This window comes from Somniosus microcephalus, chromosome 20, assembly GCF_052327205.1.
Source record: "Somniosus microcephalus isolate GS21.2 chromosome 20, FLI_Smic_1.0, whole genome shotgun sequence".
In the NCBI taxonomy this organism is placed as follows: domain Eukaryota; kingdom Metazoa; phylum Chordata; class Chondrichthyes; order Squaliformes; family Somniosidae; genus Somniosus; species Somniosus microcephalus.
The window spans coordinates 47,531,521-47,544,695 of record NC_141006.1 but is presented as its reverse complement, the minus strand read 5'-3'; the positions used below and the strand labels follow the sequence as shown (position 1 = coordinate 47,544,695).

Here is a 13,175-nt window from a genome sequence, read left to right as displayed (position 1 = left end):
GATCCTCTAATGGCAAGAAGGGAAGGAAAAAAAAGCATCCCATGCTTCTGGTAGATGCCTCCGCTGAGGAAGCACTGAGTGAGGGTGGCGAGAGGGGCTTCCCAGGAGATCGCATTGGAGAAGTGTGTGAGGCTCCAACCTTTCACAGCTGTGCCTAAGCCTTGAAGAAGTAGCCCCAAATCTGCAACAACAAGGTCCTTCAACATACAAGTGCTGTCCCTTTAAATCGCAGCTTCTCCGATTGACCTGCAGCTGACCGCTAGCAAGCCAACTGTTTTTACGCCAGGTCTCATCAGCGGGGTTCCCCGCAGGCGTGTTTGATGTGGGGAAAGCCCCAAAGTCGCAACGGCCCCGGAAAATCTACTTCAACAAGGTAATTATTGGTCATTAGTGTGCCGACGACCAGTCCCGCCAGCGGCGGCCGGGACTGAAGTGGGTCGCGGTGAAACGGCGGTCCGAAGGTCGGACAGGGCGGGGAATCAGGCGGTGGGTGGGGGGGGGGGAGTCCTGACCCGCTTTTTTGGCCCCCGGCCGCCTGGAAAGCCGCCCGACGGCTGCCAGAAAATTGACCCCCCCATCTTAGTATCCTGCCCACTGAGCAAAATTATTGCTCAATACCATCAGTTGGAGGGGGTTGCTGCTCTGTCTTTCTCTCTGGACTGGTCATTATAGGTGTGAATTATGGTCTTTTTGAGGTGTTTAAAATAATGAAGGGAACCAACATGGTGAATATAGAAAAACTCTTCCCTTTATTAGTGTAATCCAGAACGAGGGAACATACCAAAGTATTTACAGCACAGAAATTGGTCATTCGGCCCAATAGATCCATGCTGGCGTTTATGCTCCACACGAGCCTCTTCCCACCCTTCATCTAACCCCATCAGCATATCCTTCTATTCCTTTCTAGCTTATCTAGCTTCCCCTTAAATGCATCCATGCTATTTGCCTCAAGTACTCCATGTGGTAGCAAGTTCCACTCTCTGAGTGAAGAAGTTTCTCCTGAATTCCCTACTGAATTTATTAATGACTATCTTATATGTATGGCCCCCAGTTTTGGACTCCCCCATAAGTGGTAACATCTTCTCTACATCTACCCTATTGAACCCCTTCAGAATTTTAAAGATCTCTATCAGGTCAACTCTCAACCTTCTCTTGAGCCCAGCCTGTTCAGTCATTCCTGATAGTAAAACCTCAAAACAGCCCAAACGATCCAATTAATTTTAAACAGAAGCAGTTGCTACATGCTTACTGCCAGTTCCTTGTGACTTGTCCATCACAAAAAAATCTAGAACTCTATTTGGGATCATGAAAATGTCAAGGGATCAACTGGATATTCTAAAATGGAAAAAAATTATTGCTCAATACCATCAGTTGGAGGGGGTTGCTGCTCTGTCTTTCTCTCTGGACTGGTCATTATAGGTGTGATTTTTGTAGCTATATTTAGAAACATGACTACAAATTACACAGCAAGATAGAATATACACATTCCATTCCTCTGTCAATCCTAATCACACTAGTAGGCAAAAAAGTTATAGTTACAGACTTCACAGAAAGTATGTGTTTTTGTAATTTTGCCTGCGAGATTTTAAAATAAACTTCATTGCTGCAAAAAAAGTCCAATTTCTCTAAATTCTCAGTTTATTATTGATTATTCCAGATGTTAATGTCCTTCATGCCAAGAAAAGGTCTCAATTCCAACCAACAGCTACCACATTAGTCTGCTGACATTCTTGGTCTCACTATCTTCTCTGGAACTACCAAATCTCCACTGCCTTCAGGAAACTTAGGGGTAGATTTTCCCGAACCTGTCGGGAAGAAGGCGGGACTTCCCCTTTCGGGTTTTTGACCCGCCTACTTCGACGTCCGGCCAATCCGCGTGATTTTCCCTTGATTGACCTTGTTGAGCCCGCCCAGCGGGCTCAGCAGGCCAATTAAGGGCCACCCGGCAACAGGTGATGTCACAGACTGCAATTTCATCTGTCAAGAGTTCTTGACAGATGAAATATCAGTGTTTTACAGCTGTTTGAAGCTGTGAAACATTGACACTCTGAGTTCTACCATGAGTCATTCTGCACAGACTCAGTTAGAACTCTTACCGGCACTCAAAGCTGAAGGCTGTCACTTTTGTCAGATCGCAGCCATTCAGCTTTAAGTTCCGGGTGAGTGATGGGCTCCCGACGGCTACAGGAAGAAAGGCTGTAAAGGTAAGTACAGGTAAGTAAAAGTTCTTTACACACTTTAGACACACCAAACACACTTACCTTTACACTCATGCACCCATCACTCACCTGAGCACCGACATCGCGGCCCCTCCAACTCCTTCAACCCAACGTCCCGCCTGCTCTAACCTGGCGTGTTTTGGAGTCGTCGGGAAACCCACACGAAACCCCTCAAAATAGGGATTAGGCTAAAAACTGCCCGTTAACTACCTGTTAACAGGCAGTTAATTGGCACTAATCCCTTCCCGCCTGGTTTCGGTGGGTCCCAGTGCGGGGCGGGTACCCGCCGCCCCTGAAACTTACGTGGGGTGGGGTTTTGGGCGGGATGGTGTCGGGACCCCCAAATTCGGGATTTCCCCCCCCACACACGCCTGAAACCCCGCCTGACGGCTCCCCGAAAATCTAGCCCTTAGTCTCCTTTTTTGTGCTCATCACAAATTGGGTCCTTACAAAAGTCTTCTTTCTGAACAGCTTAACAGCAGTTCCTTAAGTGGAGCTTCCTCCATCCCCCATGATCTAGAAGGTGTATCTTTTCTCTATTCCACTGACAGATTATCATCCCATTTACAGTAATCCTCAATGTAATCTCATGCTAAAATACTAAGCTCCCTTGATATAGAATCACAGAATGATACAGCACAGAAGGAGGCCAATTCAGCCCATTGTGCCTGTGCCGGCTTTTTGAAAGAGCTCTCCAATTAGTCCCACTCCCCTGATATTTCCCCATAGCTTTGCAAATTTTCAAGTATTAATCCAATTCCCTTTTGAAGATATTATTGAATCTGCTTCCACCACCCATTCAGGCAGTACATTCTAGATCATAACAACTCGCTGTGTAAAAAATGTTTTCCTCATGTCACCTCTAGTTCTTTTACCAATTACAGAGACTAAAACAATTCAGTCAATTTTTTTCTTGCAAAACTTTTTGTAACAGTACATTCTATCACCTACCCAAGCTAGGAGTTCAAAGTTAGCCTTTTGTGTGGTCAGTCATTAGAATTCCTAAAGAACTCCTGAAAAATAACCAGTTTTTAACCCATTAGATGTTGTAACTGACACTCCCATGTCGATTGCATATGTAGTATAGTGAAGAAAGAAATGATACAAAACATCAAGACATACCTGGGCAATATGGGCCATTTTTCATCATCAACACCAAATGCTCCAATACAACAACCCATTTCTTTTGCATTATTTAAGAACAGATGTAACTACAAGGAAATTAGCCTATTTGATTTTTTAATCAAAAGGACAGTCCGATCTTTCAGTTAACAAAACCAGTAACCCAAGGAGAGGGTAGGAGTTAAGGGTCGGCATTCAGAGTAGTTGGAAATGGGTAGTGTTGTCCCACAGCTTTCAGTTCTGGGGCCACTTCTATTCACTGTGGTGTCGAAATCTGCAAATGCTACCAGTATAAATAGGTATAGTTAATTCTTTAGAAGACTAAAGGGATATTGAGAAGATGGGGTGACGTAATAAAACTCACTCCGCACTTGGTTTGAGCATAAAGCAAGGCTTCAATCAACTTGTTTCAGAACATGGAGGTCTAGTTGTACTTCACTAGCTCCTCGTCTTTACAAAATGTCCCTGGAAAGCTGGGGCCAACGCCCGAGTATTTATACTCCTTGGACGGTGCCACCAGCTGGCCGTCCAGTGTTATTTCATAGGTAGTTTCCCGATGATGAGATTTATGACATGGGGAGTGGACTAAAAAGTGGCAGATGGTCAGCAAGTGTGAGATGATGCATTTTGGTAAGAAATAACAGCAGTATTTATATTCTGAATGGCTTGTTGCTAAGGAAAAAGCAGAGGGATTTGGGGGTACAGGTTCACAGGACATTAAAGGCAAGACCTCAGGTTGATAAGGCTGTAAAAAAGCTAATGGGATTCTTGGTTTTATCACAAGAGGTATAGAATATAACAGATAATGATGATCCTATATAAAGCCATAGTAAGACTTCATTGAGAGTATGTGTGCGGTATTGGGCTCTACATTACAGGAAGCTTATTGAAGCTTTAGAGAGAGTAAAATGCAGATTTACTAGGATGCTGCCCGGTATGAGGAAATACAAATACGAAGAAAGGCTTGATAAATTGGAGCTTTTCCACCCCTCCCCCCACTCGAGTAGAACAAGGGGCCCCACACAAGTAACAGGAAAATTTAGAGTGATATCAGGAAATTCTTCGACAGAGAGACAGTCAAAGAAAGACAGACAGACAAAGAAAGATAGAGACAGACAAAGAAAGACAGAGGCAGACAGACAGAAAAACAGACAGAAAATAAATAACGATTTGCATTTATACAGTATTTATACTCTGGGTGATATTTGATTCAGGATTTAACATTAAATTACCACCCAGTAGTTAATAAAACAACGCAAACAGAATGCTCAACTGCATTGTAATGTTAAATATGTACAAGTTGGAAGATGTCATGCTAGAACTGTACAGTGCCGTGGTCAGATCTCAGCTTGAGTACGGAGTTCAGTTTTGGTCGCCAGGATGTAAGGAAAATATTTAAGTCATGGAGGCAGTGCAGAGAAAATCCAAAAGGCTGAGCCCTCGCATCAAAGAATTGGGTTACTAGGAAAGATGGGAGAAACTAGAACTCTGTAACCTTGAAAGAGGGAGTCTCAGGGAACAAGTGTGAGATATTAAAAGACATAAAAAAGATTAATCTAAAAGTATTTCAAGATATGCTAGAATACTAAAAAAAAAATAGGTTAAAACTGGTGAAAGGAATATTAGGGCAGATGTCAGGAACTGCTTTTTTTAAAAATGAAGAGTGATCAACCCTTGCAATTACCTTCTGGATAGGATAGTGGCGGTAGAAGCCTTAGACTTATTCAAGAGGCAATTAGATGATATCATGGCGGGGGGGGGGACACAATGAGATTTTTTTTTTAAAATCCTGAAACATGGTAAAATGAGTCAAATAGCCTCGCTCATCTGTAACTATCTTATGAACTTAAAATGGTAGAATATTAAACAACTAAACTATACACAAAGATAAAATGAAAAACTACAAATACTAGAAACCCAAAAACAGAAAATGCTAGAAATACTCAGCAGGTCAGGCAGCATCTGTGGAGAATGGAAAAAAGACAATGTTTTAATGTTTGCCAGTTCTGACGAAGGGTTATACACGAAACGCTATTTTTTCCCCCCTTTCTCCACAGATGCTGCCTGACCCAAGTATCTCCAGCATTTTATGTTTTTGTTAGCTTTCTTTACAAAAGTATTGTTCATCGAATGTTTAAACGTGCAACCTAGAGTAGGTCATTAAGTCTGGGGAATATACCTACCAGGAGTCGTAGTTGTAGGACTGGGAATATAGTGCTTACTGTTACAGGGAGAGAAAAAATAAAATTACTCAACGGACGCAAAAAAAAAGGAATAGTGTTACCGTAAGAGTGCTTGTCAAAACATGCAGGGTGTATAAAGGAAAGGACAGTCTAGAGTATGCCAATGGTCTAGAATGTCTTAGATCGGCATGAGCAGTGATGCACGCCATAAATTATGCTGTTTCTGCATCAAACTTCCTATTACGAACTATGCTGATGTTTCCTGCAAAAGTAATTTGAATACGCCAGTGAACATAATGCAGCCAGTGGCTTACCTCAACTGCATCAATAAACTTATTAAACAGGTCAATATTGGCGTAGAATTCTGAACTGCAAATCCTTTCACTATGCAGAACATGATCATTTTCAGAAAAATATTTGAGTTAGACACACTCAGCTGTTGTATTCAGTTATCAGGAACATTCTAAGTTAAAGATTTATTTTTCATTAATTTAGAAGATGACATTTGCAACTTTAAGCTACCTAAAAAAGTCTCAGATTAAACATACTCTCACTTTCATCAATGGCCTTACACCGTCCACATATATAGAAAACCTAACACACAATGAAGAAGTATTTTGATGGGTTTTAGCTCAGAATTAAATACATCAAGGAAGATCAGAGATTTTATTTTACTTTGATCAATTATTTTGATCATCTTAAAATTTGAGTTAAACCAGTTAAAATCGAATCCAGGAAAAAATTCCCTGACCACAAAGAGTTATGAGAATGTGGAGGCTATAGATGCAAAGTAACTGGAGATGTTTAAAAGGGAGATAGATACTTACTTGGGAAATAACAGTATTAAGGGATATAGAGAAAACACACGGATTTAGGATGGAGCTGCCATGGCCCACAAAATGGCATAGGACGTTAAATGGGCCGAATGGCTGAACTCGTGTTTAGGTTCTGAATATAACTCATTTTCATTCCCTTTTCCCCTTCTGGGCTTTGTTGGCAGCTCTCTGCAACAGCATGATGGAGATTGGAAACACAACACATAGACCTCAGAGGTGAACTGCAAACGACTACTCTATGGCACAGCATATTGGCATGTCAACATGTAGCGTGCTGTGCCCATGCACTGGTACACCATCTGCCAATTGTAAAGCACAGACCTGCAAGCATCAACTCACTCTCAAATTTACCCCAAAACAGCTGCTTTTCGCAGAAATAGCCTCAGACATGCAGAGTGGCACTGCAACACATTGCTTCAACAGGGGGATGGTGAATAGCAGTTGAGTGGATAGCAAATACTTTACTACAGGAAGGACAAGAAATTTATTGGCAGACGTCTGGAAGCAAACTGTTCGTCTGGCCCTCATTTGGGGAATGGCAGGTGGCACATGGGGATTAATTTTTTCCAAATAAAACAAATGATTAAACAGGGTCTCTGCTATCTCCACTACACAAAGATTTAATCATTAAACTGTGGAGATGCGAAAGCTGTATAATTGTTTCCCCCCCCCGCAAAACATTTTAAATGAATATTTATTTATATTGATTTCGAATTGGAGCTTCTGGAAGAACCATTTATTTTTTCTGTCTTGTACCTTTCCTCAAACTTTACTTTGACTTCCCATCTGGCTTTACGCTTCAAAGCAGGATCCCTAAAACATCCTTGTTCACAATGGTCTTATCGAGGGGAATGTCAACTGAGTGAGTACCTGGTTGGCATTAGGTGGTTGTAGTTGTACACTTTCACAAAGGACTTGATCTTGAACCTCTTGGCCACCTTCTTCTTGCCCATTTTAGCAGTCACTTTACGAGGGTAATGATCATTTCCAGCAACAAGGGCATGACTGTAAGGCCTGTCAGAGGTCCCACCATTGATGTTCTTTACAATGACACCTTTGCGTCCAGCATAGCGGCCAGCCAGCACCAGAACCACCTCCCCAGGTTTCATAAACTTTCCCATTTCAGCTACTGCTGCTCAATGGCCACAGTGGTGGTCATGCACACAAAACTCCACAATGCATCCAAAAAACATAAATTGTGCAAAGTTACTTTTGTGAAATTATGATATTACTAAAATTAGTAGCGAATTAGAGCAAAGATTCATTCAGGATACCTCATTGGAGGTTGTGATGTCATTACAACACTGATAACAGATTAAAAACAGCTTTTGGTTTGGGAAATAATATTTAAATAAAATTTGCTTGTGATTTAAATAGCAACAACAAGCAATTGAGAACTGGTTAGGATATGGTCAGGCTTGACCTTGTCTCATCCTTCAGTCAGTCATTCATCTTATTGCCAGTTTGGCAAGAGAGCACACATGTATGCCCAATACAGAACAAACAACCTTGCAGTTAAGATAATCCTATTTGCCCATGCATCAGCAGGGACCAATACATAGTGAACGCTGTCCTTCTTGTCACCTTGATAAACAGCTGACAGTCTTATGCATCACAGTTTAAAATGGTTTCTAATTTCATGTAATAGAATTATGCAGCTAGATTTAGGCAGCCACCTCCAGACATTACTACAGTTACTGGGGAAAAATGGTGGGTTTAGAAAGAAACATCAAACCCAATAAAATTAAGAAACTGCCCCGATAGCTACCACAGATGTCCTAGTTAAAGTAAAACACTGACACACTCTGGTGCTTGCTGCTGAGACAACAGCTTCAGTAACAGTGATGGTTTTACGATAAACATCAATTTCAATGGTCATAATAAGAGCTTTATGTTTAAACAATGACTAGTTGGTTCAAGACAGCACCGTACATCCAACAATAGCTGTTATGGTTAACAAAAATCCTCATTTTTCTTTCAGTTACAGATTGCTCTTGATCTCTTTCACTCCACCACAACACTCATATTTTGAGGTTCCAAAGCACTAGGGAGATGCAATGATGATATCTGAGTTACATATGCATCAAAGAGCAGCTCCACATAAAACTCCAAAAATCCAGATAATTCAATATTGACTGAGTACTACTGTGCCAATACAGGTGCACGATCCCTTATCCGAAACCCTTGGGGCCAGCTGTGTTTCGGAATTTTTCGGATTTCAGAACGGATAATAATGCTTATAAATGGACAAGAGGCAGCCGTCGGGTTCACCCTACAACTACACCACTAGTAACCTGGCTAGGTAACCAGATTACTATAAAGAAATAGTTAACAGCAATGTTTCCTCAAAGTTGCACACGGCCACGCAGTAATCTGCAAACTCCCATGCAAGCTCCGAGAGACGCTCCACGAAAAAACTTTCGGTTTTCAGAGCTTTTCGAATTTCGGAAGTGCGGATAAGGGATAGTTGACCTGTACTAAGATGACTGCAGCTATGAATTCCAAACTGAAATTAAGCAAGTAGCAGATTTGAAAAACTCTCTCATTTGTACATATTTAATCCACAGAAAAATCCAATTGTCTGATACAGTTCAAAATATCAAAAGAAAACTTTAAACTGGTACAAGGTTCAACATTAATTCCCCTTTTGCAAGAGTGAATGACTATCAAAAAAGGGTGGAAAAAAGGTTGAGAACAAATATTTTCTTTTCAGATATCTTTAAAAAAAAAAGTACAGTATAATAAAGTAATTTTAAGCCTCTTTTCTCCTCCGGTCTCTCCCTGCCGTGCAGCAACCCATACAAAAGGGGGAGCAAATTCCTCCCAAGCCTCCGCTGTGCCTCTCTGAAGCCAGCTGTTGTGAGGTAAATGGAAGTTTCACAGAATGGTTAATATTGGTAATAAACAAGATTTGTGAAGGTCACAGGGGTGAACCCATAACCTATTGCTCCATAGCACAGGATGCCACACTAGGACAGATAGCCATTTAAAATGTCAAACTTGAACAAAATTGATTCTCACGACTTCTGACTCAAATTATCTGTTAAAGGGTGCACTTATACACACACACACACTTTTCATTCAGATCAACACAATTGTAATGTAATTCGCTTTAAATCTTTAGTTTTACAGCAGGCAACTAAGATACAGATTGAAAATAAATTGGCAGTTAAAACATTGTTCCAATTTCCAGATAAACTGTATTCACAGCCTTTCAAAGTAAACGGTTACATTGAGTGTGCCCCCATTCTTGAATATTCAGTCATTTCAATAATCAGTAGAATGTCCAAATATTAATTTTGCCTCGAATGACCAAACTGTCCAAAAGTATTATTTTAAGCATAAAGCCTTTGGTTATGATGCAGCTTTATTCGGGGTACCAGTACCTACTTGGAGTGAATGGGGAGCCAGCAGTACCAATTCCACATCGCTTGCCGGCCAAGGAAGCAAAACTCTTGCAATCTTACATGTGTAGAGCTCCACTCACTAGTGTACGGATACTGGTTCATTTTGTTTTAATGTCTGCAAAGAGCTGATGGGGCAGTTTGCCAAATTAAAAAGGTTAAAAATGAAGTTTACACAGTGAATTGCCTAGGAACTTTATAAAGTTTATTTTGTTACAGTGGTATTTATGTTGCTGCTTGGGTGTGGTGTGAAGTTTGGCGGAATTCCATCTCATTGATCTTATTCCAGATTAAAAGGCACATTTTGTATTAATGCAAAATCAAGATCACCACTTCACTTTAATGCAGGGAGTCGTTCTATCAGAATATTCCTTGAAAAAAGAGACAAAGAATTAGGATTACCTTTAACGTAGTTTGAATTTTTGCACCCAATACAATTTTTACATTTTTTTTGTTCAAACGCAGAGTCAAAGAGAGATGGTTGGGACGAGCCACTGAGCCTGCAATTTGAGGGAACTGCATTAGCTTACGTTATTGAATTAAGAGCATCACTGACACAGCCTGGGTCAATGACAACATCCACTGCTATTAGCTCAGCTCCCCCATTAACAGGCTGAGTCATTGCTCTCACCTAGTTCCATTAGTTCCCAACATTTAATTTTATTTTTCTGTATAATCAGTTTAATTGTAGTTCTTTCAAAATGATTAATGTAAAACACAATTACAGCTGGCAAGAGCCCAGGATGTATCACTTAAACACCTAGGGGGGGAAACTGGCTCGTGACCCCTTTGGACGATAACTTAGCACCCCGGAAAAGTTAGCGCCTCCCGCGCCCGAAATTCAATGGAAGCGCTCCCCCTCCCTCTTGGGGGCACTCCCATTGAATATCGCAGCGTTAAGTGCAGCAGCGCCACGCACGCTGGCACGTCGCGCCAAGTTACTGCAGGCCTCCCTCCCTTGATTAAAGGGGAGGAGCCTAGCACAGCACGCACCGGGGCCCTGCGGGGTGCCGGGAAAAGAACCCAGCACTCAAGAGGAGTGCCGGGCTGACCAATCGCGGCCGGCACCCCGCAGAACTAGGGGGCATAAATTAAAAAGTGGCCGCCCAGCACCTGCCCTTGAATTATCGCCGCCCCGGCCGCAAAAACGCCACCCTGATCCTGTCGGACATAGCGTCCGGCGGTAGGCCAGGGGGTGCGAGCCAAGTTTGTGGCCAGGGCGCGAGCAAGGCGCTGTGCACGGCGATGGCGTCATCGCCGGAGGCGCAGCACCGCGGGGCACTACCGGCTACCACTAACCTCCCGCTGAATTTCGCGGGAGGCGTTAGCAGCACCGCGCCCGGGTGCTAGTTGCTTTGCGCCCCGTTAGCGCCCCCCCAGTACCAAAAAGATGAACTCTTCGCATCATAGACTCAAAGCACAGAAGGAAGCCATTTGGCGCATTGTGCCTGTTTCTATCCAATTAGTCCCACTGCTTCCACCACCCTTTCAAGCAGTACATTCCAGATCATAACTTGCTGCATAAAACAATTCTCCTCATCGCCCCTTTGGTTCTTTTGCTAATTACTTTAAATCAATGCCCTCTGGTTGCTGACCCTCCTGCCAGTGGAAATAGTTTCTCTTTATTTACTCTATCAAAACCCTTCATAATTTTGAACACCTCTGTCAAATCTAGCCTTAACCTTTTCTGCTCTAAGGAGAACAAACTCTGCTTAAAAACAAAGAAATAGGAGGAGGCCATACGGCCCCTCGAGCCTGCTCCGCCATTCGATAAGATCATGGCTGAACTTCTACATCAACTCCACTTTCCCGCCCTATTCCGATATCCCTCGATTCCCTTAGTGCCCAAAAATCTATTGATCTCAGTCTTGAATATACTCATCGACTGAACATCCATAGCCCTCTGGCGTAGAGAATACCAAAGATTCTCAGCCCTCAGTGAAGAAATTTCTCCTCATCTCAGTCCTAAATGGCCGACCACTTCTCCCGAGACTATGCCCCCTAGTTCTAGACTCTCCAGTCAGGGGAAACAGCCTCTCAGCATCTACCCTGTCAAGTCCTCTAAGAATTTTATACGTTTTAGTGAGATCACCTCAGTCTTCCAAACTCCAGAGAATATAGGCCCATTCTACTCGATCTCTCCTCATAGGACAGCTCTCTCATCCCAGGAATCAATCTAGTGAACCTTCGTTGCACTCTCTCTAAGGCAAGTATATCCTTCCTTAGGTAAGGAGACCAAAACTGTACAGTATTCCAGGTGTGGTCTCACCAAAGTCCTATATGATTGCAGCAAGACTTCCTTACTCTTGTACTCTAACCATCTTGCAATAAAGGCTAACATACCATTTGCCTTCCTAACTGCTTGCTGTACTTGCATGTTATCTTTTTGTAATTTATGTACAAGGACACCCAATCCCTCTGAATACCAACATTTACTAGTCTCTCATCTTTTAAAAAATATTCTGCTTTTCCATTCTTCCTATCAAAGTGGATAATTTCACACTTCCCCACATTATACGCCATCTACCACCTTCTTGCCCAATCATTTAACCATATCCCTTTGCAGCCTCTTTGCATCCTCCTCATAGGTTACTTTCCCACCTAGTGGAACGTAGCTTCTCTTTTTTCCATATAGCTGAAGTCCCTGATCGCTGGTACCATTCTAGTAAATCTCCTCTGCACCCTCTCCAAGGCCTTGACATCCTTCCTAAAGTGTGATGCCCAGAATTGGACACAATACTCCAGCCGAGGCTTAACCAGTGATTTATAAAGGTTTAACATATCTCCCTTGCTTTTGTACTCTATGGCCTAGAAATTCAGTAGTGCCCCGTTTGGGGCGCCAGCCTCGCCAGGGCGCTAAAAGTAGCGCCCCGGAAGCATTCGCGGCCGCCCGCCGGAAATTCAGTTGGAGCGCCCCAAAGGGAAGCGCGGCACTACTGGAGGCGCCCTGCATCCCTCTTCGGGCGCTGCAACTGAATATCGTGGCGCAACATGCCGCAGCGTGCGCTGCGGTACTGCAGGCCTTCCTCCCCTACTTAAAGGGGAGGGGCCTTGTTCAGCGCGATCTGGGGCCCAGCTGGGCCCCCGAGGATCGCAAGTGCCAGCAAAAGAGCCCGACACCGAGGAGAAGTGCCGGCTCTTGGAACGCAGCCAGCACTCCGCGGGGGGGGGGGGTTCAGGAGGCCGGGGACGGCAGCGCAGAGGTGTGCTGGCAGGTGGCCAGCAACAAAAATGGCCGCCCCGCACCTCCTTTAATTTGCACCTCCACCGCCGCAGGTAGGCCCCCCCTGAACCAGTCGCACATAGCGTCCGGCGTTAAATCAGGAGGCGCTTCTAAATATCGCGGCTGGGGCGTCAGCAGGGCGCTGCGCACACCGATGACATAATCGGTAGCGGCGCAACGCTAACGGC

General features: G+C 43.4%; 1 protein-coding gene and 1 pseudogene across 3 annotated transcripts in view; both read right to left on the bottom strand.

The window, feature by feature from the left end:
• The window catches only part of LOC147103205 (calcipressin-3-like), a 165,848-nt gene that overhangs the window by 68,721 nt on the left and 83,952 nt on the right, over positions 1-13,175 (bottom strand). The window lies entirely within an intron of this gene.
• On the bottom strand, positions 6,988-10,969 carry LOC147103206 (large ribosomal subunit protein eL27 pseudogene; annotated as a pseudogene).